This window comes from Seriola lalandi, unplaced genomic scaffold, assembly GCF_002814215.2.
Source record: "Seriola lalandi dorsalis isolate HSWRI2012SDOR001 ecotype SW California unplaced genomic scaffold, Sedor1 jcf7180002054560, whole genome shotgun sequence".
Classification (NCBI taxonomy): Eukaryota; Metazoa; Chordata; class Actinopteri; order Carangiformes; family Carangidae; genus Seriola; species Seriola lalandi.
The window spans coordinates 1,381,761-1,394,580 of NW_019525113.1; the positions used below are offsets into that span (position 1 = coordinate 1,381,761).

A 12,820-nucleotide genomic window follows, 5' to 3' on the forward strand; every position below is an offset into this window, starting at 1 on the left:
TCTGTCCACACCGATGCACGAAACGGGATACAGGAAGTAGACATGAATTCAACTTTTGAGGTCAAGGGGACTTTTGTCCAGCAAGCCTAATTTGAAACAGGAGCCTTTTCAGACAGCTCTATCTGGCTCCCACTTGTACTGTCTTTCCAGCTGTCCCCTGGGAGCTGCGATTTATGGAGCAGAGTGGGGAGCACAGCCTGCGGAATGGAGCAGATTGTCCACGGATCTAGCTCGTCTCTCTGGCATAAAGGGGAGAAAAAGGAGGCGACGGGCAGAAGTGGGCGAGATACCGTGAGTTAAAAGAGAGAGAGAAAAAAAAAACAGAGATCATTATGAAGACATCAGTGTCTTCGCTTCACATCTGCCAGATTTCCCCACAGCCCATCCTGTTCCGGGAGAAAGTCACTCCTCTGGGGTTTGATTGAACAAAACTCTTGTGTCTTGTCACTGATTAGATAGAGAGTGATCATCACGATGTGGTTGGAGAGACAAAACATGCATCCATATGGCTACATAGAAAAACAAACACACAGACATAGGAAAATGTAAATAGACATGTACGGTGTATCAGCGCACAGGCGTACACAAACATGCACGCACGCTGTCTTTGTTTACTCTTGGTACATTTTCCTGTGGCTCCACAGTGATTATCTGGTGATATCCTGCAGCGATTGTGCGCCTGGCCCCTGCTGAGGGCCGTGAGGCTCCACATCTGAGAAAGCGGAAGAGAGATAGATGGTATCTTCCTGGACGGTGTGTTTGACCAGTGCGACGCACAAACAAAAGTGATACTTCTCCCGGGACATGGGTGCTGTCTGCAACGGGAGACGCAAGCAAAAAAGGAAAGAAAAAGATGAGGGCAGCGGAGGCTCTATCACACCCTGACATCCTGTCCTCTGCCTCCATTCTGTCTGTCTCTGCAGTTCTGCTCAAATCCATGAAAACAAACAAGCATGAAGCATGAAGCATGATGGCATGACCACCTGAGGCCTCCACTGGTACCAAAGCACTCTGTTTGTGGATTATTTTAGCACCAGCGGGAATGCCAGTAACCTCCAAAGGCCATAGTGAGATAAGTTTAAGCATCCAAACATTTTGGGCATGTGTTCTCCTCAAGGTTGACAAATGTGCTCTGCAAAAGCTGCGTTCAGGAATGCATGCTGACAGCTTCATGGCCTTGTCTAAAAGAGAGCCGGCATGACGGATGGTGTCCTTCTTGACAATGCCAGCTGGTAGATGTTTGTGTCATGACATCTATATGTATATATATATGTGTGTGTGTGTGTGTGTGTGTGTGTGTGTGTGTGTGTTGATGAGGATGACTAAAGATTCCTTTTCTTTACTCCTCTGATTTCAGATACATGAAAGTGTCCACAGATTTATGTTGGAATATATATATTGCTCTGATCATTTCATTATGTGAAAATGTTTACATCTGCTTTATTGTCCTTATGGTGAACCAGGTGTAATTCATTTGTTTGTATTAATCTTCACACTTGATGAAGAAGCCTTCAGTCAATGTTTTTAAGCATTAATATTTATCTTCACTACAATCATTTTCCTCTTTGCTGTACTGTACAGAATTTTGTCTTCAAGAAGTTCCCTGGATTTGCTGAATGTGAAACTGACTGAGCTCTGGCTGCTGCATTGCTTTTGAATATGTTCTGTGGCGTTGGATTTAAAATGAATCAATGAATATAAGGTGAAAGCATCAACTTTTGTCCTTAATCTGAGGATCTATACGCAGAGATGCACCGTCAGGACAGGCAAACCAGGCAAATGCTTGGGGCCCGTAAGGGGACATCCTGCAATGACAACTTTAAACCGACTTAAACTCCTATGCAGTGCACCACCTAAACCCCCTAATTGGGCACCTGATGATGTTTGCAGTAGCATCTACCAATAGCCTGCATGTGAGGCATTAAGGTTATGTCTGTAAATTGTAGATATCTGATTAAGCACAATTCTTAAATGGGCTTCTTCGCATGGGGCCTTCCAGAGTCTAGGATCACCACTGTCTATACATCCATATTGTTTGAACAGAGTAGGAATTGTAGCCCTATCATTACCTGCACTCTTTAAAGACTCAAGAAACTATGTATAAAAAAATGGTATAATTCCTACACCTGATATGGATGTAAACATAGCTGAAAGTCATCAAAGCCCAAAAACCAAAACTGTGTTAATTCCCAAATACTTTACACCTAATCACCACTTATCTACTTCTCTGGCTGCAGCGCACTGAATGACGTCCCACTCAGATCATCACAGTGCCGTGAACCCCTGCACTGTGATGGCAGAAAGAAGAGCGCCACATGCACAGCTCACATAACAAAACAATGAGGAGAGCTCACTGAAAAGTCAGTATAGAAGTTACTTGGCAGAGAAAAAAACAAAAAACAAAAAAAACATGCTGAATGTGGAACTCAGGCTCAGTTTGTGTGTGTGGAGGTTATATGACCAGGCCGGGTGCGAGTGAAAGAGAGTGTGGTGACCTGTAACAGCTCCATGACTCCAGTCTGGGGCTTTAAAATCCACACGCCGGGGTCCTGGATTGAACCCACCGCAGACCTCACTTCAGAATAGACAAGGCAGCCCCAATGGGAAACTGATTGTTTATTTAACTACTGTTTTATGGAATACCTAGTGACAGGAAGTCCTTAAAACAGCAGCAGTTACTATTTATATAGTCCCTTTTCGGAGTAAACACACTGGCTCGCCCCTCCTCCCTCCAGCAGACACCCTGCCGTTGAGGAATGCACCCATTCACAAGCTGGTGGCCATCTTGGAAGCTTGCCTCTCACTTCCTGTTTCCATGGCTACACTCCAGTGCTATGGGAGATGATAAGCACTCGCAGTCTCCGGTCCTAATCCTCTTCATCGAGCTCATTTTCTACATCACTTCATGCCATTCGGAATGAGCTGGAAAAGCCAGTTAGCTGCAACAAGCGTCACATTTTTACGCACATAATCCCCTGCTCCACAGACAGAAGCAAATACACACAAAAGAGAGGAAATGCTGATACATTTGTTTTATTATAATTTCTTCTTATCTAACAGCTGGAAGACATTCAGTCCAGAGCTGCACTGGTTTGACTGCAGATTGGGACTTCAGGTTAAGGTAGGAAGTTAAGGAACCTTAAGGAAGTCGAGGTTGCGCAGGAGTCGGACACATGTTTGTGTGTAGCTGTGGGGCAGCTGTATTCTGATCTGCTCCTCCAGCGCTGCGCCATAAATCACAAGGTCACCATGAGCCTGTGGGACCAGAGGAAACATCAGTGTTAAACAGGAATGATATTTCACTTCAGCCTCTTCCTGCTCCAACTATTCCCCAGATACCCACTACAACCAACTCCCGAATGCTTTATCATGACAGCTTCACGTCACTGCTGGTTTGGATGTTGGGATGAGACCGGAACAACACGCCCGTACGATTTGGAAATCACTTATAAATTACATCGGTGGAAGTGATATAGGAGTTTTCATAGGCTTCACATCAAGACAAAATGATTTTTAATCAAATACACAAGTAGTGGAAGTGTAATGAAAAGGTTAGGATAGTTACAAAATAAAACAGTTTGTGTTTGTAGTTTTTGTATAATCATCATTAATTTGACATATCAACGTCTTCATTTAGATTTGGATCCATGTGAGAATTTTGGCATTTTATCATGTGCTCTTTCTTTCTTTCTTTCTTTCTTTCTTTCTTTCTTTCTTTCTTTCTTATACCTGACAGATCCCTCTGTAAATCAAAACAGTGCCACTTGTTTGTCTAAAAATCATGGGATCATCATATCAGAGCTGCAAGTCTTACTTTCATTTCTTTTTATATTAACCTATATTAAAATGTCTGACCTTTGCTGTTAATCTTTCTTTATTTAAATCTGCTTTATTGCCTTTATTCATTAGATATGACGAGAGAATCTAAAGATCGAAAGGGCACATCATGTATGTCTGTCTTGTTACTCATTAAAATTTGGTGTAGCCACTAATAACTGCTAAAACCTAAACCCACTGAAGTTTGAGTTTGCTCTCTCCTTGTATAGGCAGGTAAAGCACTAGCTGTGTTTGTGTATATGTACACACACATATATTGCTGAGTTGTGGACAACTCGGGCAAAGCAGTGACAGCGTGAAGACTGGAGCAGAGACAGTTTTATGCCCCGTACAGTTCTCACATCAGATGGGGGAAAGCTTTAAAGATGACCAGAGGATGTGCAGGGTCACTGCGGTGTCAGGAGAGAGACACTCAGGATTGTTGTACATGGTAAAGCCCGGGGAGATGTGAGAATAAGTGAGATGTTACAGACTGATGAAATTCCCAGAGAGCCCACGATGGATAATGTGATCCCACCACAGTGATGCAGAAACCAGATGGGGATGAGTGCCTTCAAATTTCTCTTTCTTTCTTTTACACATCCATGAACACACACACACACACACACACACACACACACACACACACACGCGCGACTGCAGCCGCATACCCGAACCTACAGAAAGACAGAACGTACACACACACATACACACACATTGCACACACCTGTCTAAGTCATGAGATACGACCCTCCGAGGGGAAATCCATTTAGTCTATGTTGTAAAATATTGTGATTTTTCTCACTCTCGTATATATTTCTTCACCTGCACAAAGTTTTCCATGTAAAAAGTTGCAAATAAATGTCCTTAGAAGAAAAGTTTTTTTTTTTACTTTTCTCTAATTGTCCTACTTCTTGCCTAAGCACCCTATAAAAATAAAGGGAACAAGTGCTTTTAAATGGCATTGAAATTCTACCAACAACATCTGCTTTTGAGTAAATGATGTAAATGTGGTCCTCAGATCTGGAGCCTAACAATAAAGCTCTGGTATTTCGTCCTGCTTGACCAATCCACAAACAGAGGGATGGTACTCCTGTTATCTGGAAGTGCCTTTTAATAGCACTGGGAGTCAGGCGTTCCTCAGTCCCCTGCTGACAAAGTCAACACAACCCCGCGCTGCTTTGCAGGTCATAAACACTCTGTTGACAGTGGTCGGAGGCTTATTATCCTCACAGCAAAGCACAGCAAGCTGGATGTACCAACTCCAAACAAGCCCTGCTTGAGGATTTAGCTCATAAAGCCCTTGTTAGCAGCTCTCCTGCCACTTTCAGCTCAATCAGGGAGTCACAGGAGGGAAATCAGTATTTTAACGTACAAAGTGTAAACTGCTGGTGTTTTGCAGCCTCTGCATGATCACCAACAGGTAATCTTGTATTGGCTAAATGTGATGTAATCTATTGATATTTGATCAGGGCTGATATGAAGAAGGAAACAAGCCTCGTATCAGTTAAATGTGGGCCAGAGGTCACTTTGCTTTGTGTGCACAGTGTTTCTGCTGCCTCTGCTCTCGGTGAGCGGCTCTCTGAAGCTGCTGTGGCTCAACAGTGTGGAGCTGCCAGCTCCACACGGATAAGTGAGTATATACCCCAGGGGGCCAGAGACAGCTAAACCCTCAGTGGATAAGAAGTGTCTGTGCTGTCAGCTTTGGTTCCCAGCGTGGCCTCTCCTCCTCGGCCGCCCCTCCCGCCCCCCACCGAACCCCTCCCTGGCCCTTTGTGTGTGGACCCTGCTCCCTGTGGACTCGCCGCTCTCTGGCCTTTCACATGCGACTGTGTCCAATCACCCTGCTCACCCCCCTCTGAACCCAGAGCCTCTGTCTCCATCTCCAACCAGCTCCTGACCCTGAGGGAGAGCGAGGGAGAGAGAGCGAGAGAGAGAGAGGGAAAATATAATGAATCACTTTTAATAAGGAAGATTAGAGAAAAAGTGGGTCGCACTGGTTAATAAGGAATCATTTATAAAGAGTTGAACCCTCACAACTCAGGTGTTTTCTGGTTATAGTAAAAACCAGGTTGTGAAAGAACACTTTGTCAGGTGAGCATCCTCCTCTGCCGTCAGGCCTCTGGTGTACAAATAATTGTAATGACACTATGTTAAAAGTAACAAGAATAAAGTGGAAGGATGGTAATCAATAATAAGCTTTCATAAGTCCATGATAAATTGATATTGGTCTCTGAGGTCAGACTGTCCATTGCAGGCGTGATTCTGCATGATGAAGAAGAGCTGCGAAAGGGATTCTTTAAAACCTGGAAACCTAAACGTTGGGACTTATGAATGTTTGATGAATGATTTATAAAGGATTTACTGCAGTATCACAGCCATAAAGCCATGTATGTATGTATCAGGCCTTGATGTTTGCCTGATTAGAAACTGGTGCTGAAAAGTGATTTGACAGAATGTAGAGAAAAAGAAAATTCTAATTCACAATGACAGAAAACTGGCACTGTTAGCAACAAGTTAAAAGAAAAACAGGACAGTCTAACTCCTGTCAGTGAAAACAGAGTTGAGGAATCTGTCCTTCATCCGTCTCGTCTCCTCCTCCTCCGTGTTGTTTTCCTTCTCCTCCTGTGTCAGAGGTTTGCTGGTTTGTTGGCTTTGGCCCTGACTGCCCCAAGGCCCTCACTGGGTCGACCCAGCCTCGGGAGGATTGGATCACACCTTCCATAGAAGTCAGCTGTCAGATGGTGAGCTGCACCTGCTGTCTGAAGCAGGGTGGGCCCGCCGCCGCCGCCGCCGCCACCATCGCCCGGCCAACGCTGGAGCACATAATTACTGCCTCAAAGATGATTATGCTGTTTACTCATGCCCATACGCACAACAGATGACTGTTTCTCGCTAGCAGCTCAGCTCTCCCCCGCCTCTCTGTGAAGACATTTCACCTAGTGATGAGGAAACGGCTGCAGCCAACCAACATTCAGACTATCCAACCAGCAGGTCTGATGCCAGAAATGACCTGTAGCTATTAGCTGTTCAAACACCCCCCCTCCCACATAACTTTAATTCAATTCAATGGGCCCAGTGAGAGCTGGGTTAATCTACAAGGAGCAGTGTATACCACTGAAAAAAAGGAAGGCAGCCTTTATGGCTTTGAGGCAGTGTTGGGATCGAGGCTGTTTGTGCAGCAGATGAAACTGTCACTCACTCAGTGAAGCTTTTAGTCTGTTTTTATTTTAGTTTTATTTTTTTACTTTTATAGTTAAATGTTCATCTTGAGAGTAAAGTTTTCCCCTTTTCAGTCTGACAGAAATGATCATGACATGAATCCTTTGTCCTCATGTCACTGCTGGTGTCAGTTCTGAAGATCTGCACCACTCTGTTCACATGGGTGATACTTTTTCTTATGACGATCCCCTGCTTGCATGAGTTATGTTATTTTATCCCATCTCTGCTTATCTTATGAGTACAAATTACAATAAATCACACCTACAGATGAAATCAAAAACCTTACTTCCAGAGGTGCCTGAGGTAGCATAATTTAAGTTTTAAAGATTTCTATTGTGCAACTTATATCTGTCATGAACAAATGAGTGCACACTGTCCTGGTATCCCTTCATTCAAAATAAACAAGTAAACAAATAAAAACTTTTAAAAATATGCAAAAAATACATATTTTTTATTTAATATCTGATGATTAACCCTCATTAAAGGTCTTATTGTGGTGTAACTGTTCACTTAAACTGTTAAACACAAGGAACATGTGTTCATGTGTTCCTTCACGTCCTGATTGGAGAAGTCACACAGGTAAGAGTGCACAGAGGAGGAAGTAGGAAGTTTTTTTTCTCTCGTTAGATTGTAAAACTTGTTAATGCACAGTCTATATGGGTAACACCCCCCTCCCCTCTCTCCCTCCCTCCCCTCTCCAGGAGCCGTATTGAGCTGTGGGGTTGGGACATTCCTGGTTTGACGACCAGCCTCGCCGCTGCCATGATTTGCTGAGCAATTCGACACTGGCTTCAAAGATGCGAGAGTAGGAGAAGCAGCGACAGAGACGGAGACCGAGAAGTTACAATAACGGAGCCAGGGCGAGACGGAGAGAGAGAGAGCGAGAGAGAGAGAGAGAGAGAGAGAGAGAGTGTGTGTGTTCGTGTGTGAGCGCACCGAGCTGGGACTTATCGCTTTTATCCAAACACATGGACTCCAAACTTCCCCGGAGAAAACTCTCCACCACCTTCACTCGAGTTTAGACCAAGGGGAGTTGACGCACCTTTGGGTCCCGAAGCTCTGCGCAGCTCTGCGCGTCTGAAAAGTCCCTTTCTCCCCTTCCACTTCCACCTCCGGCAGTTTTCATGTTTCTCCCGTCGCCTCGCACTTTTAGCCCGTGTCTAATGGAGGGCCCCGTACGGATTTGCCACCAGAAGAATGCGTCTTGCTGCTAACTCACCCGACGGCTCGCAGCTTTTGCCCTCCTGCAAGAGAGGTAAGGAGGGGAGGCAGAGAGAGGGGAGTCCCGGCCCGGCTGGCTGCCTGGCTGCCTGGCTGGCTGGCTGGCTGGGAGAGGGGCTAGGAAAGGCTTCGGTGTGCGCACCAGGCCAGCTGTGCTCGTCTGGAAATAACAAAAGGAAAAGGTGACGTTGAATGTGAGGGAGCAGGTTTATCAGTTTCTGAAAGATTACCGAGCTTTTTCTTAACTTTGTGCCGTGGTGAAAGTGGAGAGCAGCGGCGCGGAGTGGCTGTACATGCGCCGTCAGTGTGGCAGTCCGACAGTAACCCAGGGCGCCCGTGTACGGAAATTAATATTATGTGTGTGTATATCCATGAATGAACCGTCCAGATTATAGACACAATCTACTTTTTACTTTAGTTTAATTGGCTTCTAAACATCCTTTTGACCTCGTTACAATGTCAACACTTTAGTTTGTGTGAAGAGTCAGAATCTGATGTTGTACCACAGTTTGGATTTACTTGACTTCAGGCTTCTTCTTTGTCAGATTATAATCTGCAGACAGAAAAAAGGAAATCCTCACACACAAGACTGGGCAGCTTTGTATTGTGTTAAAAAGAAAACATCCAAAACAGCATCATTATCCAGCAGCTCTCTGCTGTCTGTCTGCACTCTGACACAGCTCAGCTCTGTTGTCTGTGCGCTGAATGAAACACAAGAAAATGCCTAAATATTTGTTTGGTAAACAGCGACACTTCACTCCAACATCCCAGCTGAAAACAGATGGCCTGCGGGCTGCGTTTCTTTCCTCTGGAAGATGAGAGAACATTTTTAGAAATGGCAAATATGTCCCTGGGTTGACACGTTGGTGTCACAGTCATTAAAAGGTGGAAATGGACTTGGGTATGTGAGACATTACTTTGTTCTAAAGTTATACTTTTTTTTTTTTTTTTTCTTGTCATGGATCCAGTTCAGGAGCCAACTTTCTGCCACATTTACCACTGCAGAAACATGGTGGCTTACACTAATATTTGAAGGTTTTTTTCTCTGTCTCTCTCTCTCTCTCTCCAAAGACAGAGAGCCTTCATTGTTTTAGATAAATCCCCTGAGGGTGTCATAAATGTTGGTTTGGTAAATCTATGTTAGTGCTGCTCTAAAGTTTGGCAAGTGCACAAATCACTGTGCAAAGCAAACAAAAGCAACTGTACCTGCCTGAATGGTTGAATGGAGGAGTTTAGTATTTACTGACCTGGAACGTGCTTTTTACCTTTTGGATTCGGGATAAATTATTCGCTGAGTTGCTCAAACGATAAAAACACTAGAGGGAAAGGTGAAACTTTAAAAACACAGGTGACAGAGAAGAAACTGAATGTGTGGAGATCATCAAACAGCTTTGTTCTTATTGGTTCAGTTTCACATGTTTCCTCTTGATGTGGAAAATATCCCCAAAACAAGGAAAATGTTTGATTTTTAATAAAAGTCCGAGCTAACAGCTGAGGACTGAGTGTGCAGTCGTGTGTAGGAGCTTATTCTGCTCAGGTCTGCTTGTGTTGTGATATGCTTCGCTGCATCTCAGGAACTTTGAGGATGACACTTGTAGTTTTTCAGTCATAGACAAACATTTTGAGATACTAATTATAAGATTAATCCACATTGTTAGAATAGTAATAATTTTTTTTCACTTATTTAAATACAAATAAATGTGTAAACCACAACATGCACATGCACAATGCAGATTTAGATTCAACATAAATGCTGAGGATTGTAAATATTCTGTCTAACACGAGGTCTCAGAGCAGAAATACAAGGTGATATTATGGATGTGACTGCAGAGAGTCGTTTCCTCTGTGTGCTGTTCACCCCTATCATCAGAGCTTCACAGCGACTTTTGTTACATAGGGGCGACTCTCAGAAAACTGAACACTTAAGAGTTATCGAGAACAAAGTCCTGGATCCCTCTCGAATGCATGACATCCAGTCAGGGGGACACACATGGCTGCTCGCAGATAAAACACTTTCAAGTTCAAACAGTTGCTCATGCATTGTTGCGTCCATGGGGGACAAGAAGACACTTCCGATGGCTTTCAAATCCTTTCAGTGCTCCCCAATATTGGGTGAGCTTTTGACAGGGGGCAGAGAGAGATTTGCTCTTTGTGTTCAAGCTTGGACGCTGACGGGCGTTCTCTTTAAAAGCACGTTTCCTCCCTCAGGTTTTGGTGCTGAGTCTGTTCCAGTTTTTCTAGTTTTTTTTTTTCTTTCATAAGGTGTTGTAGAATTTTCTTCTGTGGCTCATTTTAACTTTATTCACTCCACGATTTCATTCAGTACCGTTCTGCCTCCCTCCAACCACGTTGTGTGTTCAGTGGCTGCATTGCATTCTGGTCAGCCTGTGGAGAAACTGGCCTCTGTGCCTCTTCATCACTGGTTTTTCTCCCTCTAAGTTTAACATTGGTGCAGTGCGCTGAGTCTATAGAAAGACGTTCTTACGCTTTTATTTTTAAAAGACTGACATATATGATTTCTACAGATATGTTTTAAAAATGCTTTTGCTGTCAGTTTTCCTTTGTATTGTGCTGTAATTATTTAAAAATGGCATCATGCAATCTATATTAAGCAGTTTTTAAATTTTTTTTTATGGAAAATGAAAGCATTACTCTTTTGAATGACAAAATAGTCCCAGAAACATTACCAATAGCTGCTGGATTTCAAGCTGAACATAAGGACCCGTTGAGTATTTTTAGTATGACTGTCCATGCTGTTAATGTGTGGGATTTTGTATCTGGGCTGTGATCGAATCAGACAACAACAGAGCCTCAGAAACATTTTTTTTTTGTTGTTTTGTTTTCACAGTGCGTTTTTGAGACTTGTAGGGAAATTAATAAACCATTAGTGGCCCGGCTCTTATCAGACGGAGCCGAACAAAGCACAACTATGCCATTAAGCGAGTTCGAATAATGTCTGAGCCATTAGGGTGCTCGCTAATGATAAACACATGTTGCTGTAGGAGAACTATGTTAAGTGGGCAATTTGAATGTAAGCATGTGTAATGATACCAGCCCCTGCTCTCATAATGGCTCTGTTGATTTCTCTGATGGAGTATTATAATCACACAACCGCATGTGCTCCAACAATGACAAATGATCGCAGAGCGAAGGTAAAAACCTGGAAGTGAGGTTGTCGGCAATTAGTCGATTAGCTGATGAACAGACAATTACCTGACACTGAAGTTGAGAAGTGATTCATAATAAACAGTCGCTGATCTCAGCTTCTCTGAAATGATCTTTTGCTACTTTTTTCTATTTTATATCATTGTTAATCAAATATCTTTTGGGTTTTGGACAGTTTGTTCTAAGATGCCACTTTGAGCTCAGAAAAACTAAACAATTTATCAATTTATTTAAAAATGTTGTTGTCAAATGAACATTATGTCGCAGCCCTACTCCTATGAGAGTGTCAGAGCTGGACAAGTGGATGAAAGTCTATGTGAGGTGAGTGTGGTGGGAGAGGGTGTGTCTAAATGGGTGACTAAAGTATATTTCGAGCACCTCCCACATTCTCCCGCTTTCTAGGCCGTACAGATTTGAGGCCAGGCTGCAAACCTCAGCCCTGGCCTTAAGCAAATGGACGTGAATATAAAAACCTAAATCACAGTGTGGTTTGGTTGTTTATTTGGTTTTGCGCTGTGATCTGTCATATTATTGCTTCAAAAGATCAACCTCTGGCTGAGAGAAATGTTCGGAGAGTCATAAAACAGAGAGAACGTTTCTGGATTTCAAGCAGCCACCTTATTTTTCATCATCCTCCCAATATTGTGACCGCTTGAATTAAGTCTCGCTCATTTTCTAAATCTCTGATGGCTAATCCATTTTCAGCTTCTTAGTATAATAAAGTAGAAGTTAGTGAACTATGGTATGGTTGACGTTTGGCCCTCGAAGCAACTATTCCCAAACTAAAACCTGGCCTGTTTTTAATTCTTGACACATAGTCCTCCTTTGACTCTCATTGCTCAGGGATTGAGTCATACTGCTGCATTTTCTAACGCTGGCCTTTTACTCCGTGAGCTTCAACTCCCATTCGTTAAGGCCAGACGCAGAGCTCAGGCACAGTTAGATGGACAGAGGGGAGTTTTGGGCAGCTCGCCAAAAAGCCCCCATGTTCAAGGAGCCAGGGGGTGCTGATTGACAACACCCAGCAGCCATGAGCAGGGGGTCGATGGGAAAGATGGGCAGGTCAGAGAAAGAGTTTGAGTTCTTGCGACTGCTGGGTTGGTGAGTGCACCCTGCAGCTGCAGTGCTAACAAAAAGACTTTACTTTCCACCCTCAGTTTCCCCTCCCTAAATTTATTCTAGGGACAAGCTGTGAGTGGAAATTGGATAAATTGAGGCTGTGTTGAAGTAGCCACGAAGGCAAATGCAGTAGCTGAAGGTGTCACTGCTGTTTACACGGAGCTGTCATTAGCAGCACTTCTTATCTGCTCTGAGCTCACACTGTCATTACTTTAGCTACACAACGCATATGTCTCTCGGTGGGACCCCACCCCTCCCCACGTCTTCCATGCCCCCC

The 12,820-nt window shown here is 43.7% G+C and overlaps 1 protein-coding gene and 1 long non-coding RNA gene across 3 annotated transcripts in view; one reads left to right on the forward strand and one right to left on the reverse strand.

The window, feature by feature from the left end:
* Positions 1-3,017: 3,017 nt before the first annotated feature.
* Positions 3,018-8,218, reverse strand: LOC147818578 (uncharacterized). The gene is made up of 2 exons (XR_015437851.1): positions 8,081-8,218; positions 3,018-3,255 (listed from the first exon to the last, which is right to left on the reverse strand). It is a non-coding gene; the product is annotated as an uncharacterized LOC147818578 (long non-coding RNA).
* cdon (cell adhesion associated, oncogene regulated) overlaps positions 8,155-12,820 on the forward strand; it is a 33,171-nt gene continuing 28,505 nt past the window's right edge. For both annotated transcript variants that reach the window (XM_087176553.1, XM_023416060.2), the window contains exon 1: positions 8,155-8,293. The gene's annotated coding sequence lies outside the window, so the exon portion shown is untranslated. The remainder of the gene's footprint in view (positions 8,294-12,820) is intronic.